The 1,527-nt window shown below is 50.2% G+C and overlaps 1 protein-coding gene across 1 annotated transcript in view; it reads right to left on the minus strand.

Moving 5' to 3' along the window:
* The window catches only part of LOC104398726 (zinc finger protein 850-like), a 24,886-nt gene that overhangs the window by 3,850 nt on the left and 19,509 nt on the right, over window positions 1-1,527 (minus strand).

Below are 1,527 nucleotides of genomic sequence, written 5' to 3' on the forward strand. Positions count from 1 at the left end.
CAAAAAACTCTCTCCGACCCGTTTCGGTGCTCAGGAAAGCAGCATTCTGCAGGGAACGGCAGCACGTGGAGCAGCTGCCAGGGTCATGCAACAATCTTAAGCATCACTTATTATTGGCTTATATAGACCTACCACATGTTCATGATCATCTCGGAACATGGAAAACATTTCTTCGAACTGATCACAATGTTTCTATGTCTCAATTCGCCTGCACAAAAGAGAGTTCGAAACCCTCCCGGGAGCGTTTTGCTGGTCTCTGGTGCCCCTTTGTGGTGGTTAGAGAGAGATTTTTCTGGGGAGCTTTAGCTGAACCCACATCCTTTGCTCCCAAACAGGGACCTTGTTCGGTGAAGGGGTGACACGATTTGACTCAGGATCGGCAACTGAACCGGCGACAATAACGCTCTGGATCCCCTCCCCCTCCCCCCCGGGTAGGGAAGGAGAGAGAGAGTGAGGGAGAGAGACTTTCTTAATGGAAAACTAACCTAGACAGCTTGTTCAGGAATGTGCAAAACCCTCTTGCCTCCCCCGGCATCTTTCCCGCCCCCCCTCTCAGCTCCCCCCCGGCATCTCCTGCGCTGGGAGCAGCCCAGAAATGTCCCAGAGCTGCTGGAGAGAGGGCAGAGCAGCCAGGAGCTGAGGGGAGAATGATGAGGTGCAGGAGTGCACGAGCCTGAGGAGGGATGGAAGGATGGAGTCTTCCCTGGATGCCAGCCGTGGGTGGAGGAGAAGGGAAGAAGAAGCTGGAAGGAAGTTGTCTTGTGTCATCTCTGACCTTCCTCTGAGATCATGTAGCTCTATGGAAGGGAATATCTCTGGCCAGTTTTGCTGTCTGTCTAACTCAGCCTCCTGTGGGGGGGTCAGAGATCTCCCTGTAGTGTCTGAGCTGGCAGAGTGAAGATGTGACCTTGAAGCCCCAGCAGTTAGAAAAACATTCCAGCATTTTTTTTCAGTCCCAGCTGGAACACTTACTGCTAGTTAAAGAGAGCCTACTGAAGGAAATTAAACCAGTCAAAGGAAAAGTGGCTTCATCCTGGCTCAAACCAGGTCCATCCTGTGGTGCCCGATTGGTACCTCAGTCCCTTTGCCATTCCAGATGGTTCCTCAGAGTGAAAAACATTTCTGCATATCCAACCTCATCCCGCTTGCCTTCCTGTCTTAAAAACAACACGAACTGTAGCAACGTATTACTTTCCAACAGCTCAGTCTTAGGCCACTTAGCACCATCCTACGACTAATACAAAGGCCACCAGTTATGACAACACTTGATCAAGTCCCTTTTACTAACAGTGTCTCCCAGAACACCACCCAGGTCTTTCCAATGAGCCAAAATACATCCCAGTGGACCTTTCTTTAAAATTCCCACACTCTATTGTCCACCCATTCAATGACACAGGATCCTACATGTACCTTTAACAGCAAGACAAGACAACATAAGACAAACAGCAGCTGCAATGAAAACAAAATCCATCTGGCACTTTGTCCTTCTCTGGCTGCTCCCCTCGCAGGCTGACGAAGCTGCAGGTC

Source organism: Chaetura pelagica, unplaced genomic scaffold (genome assembly GCF_000747805.2).
Source record: "Chaetura pelagica isolate M959 unplaced genomic scaffold, ChaPel_1.0 scaffold622, whole genome shotgun sequence".
NCBI lineage: Eukaryota > Metazoa > Chordata > Aves > Apodiformes > Apodidae > Chaetura > Chaetura pelagica.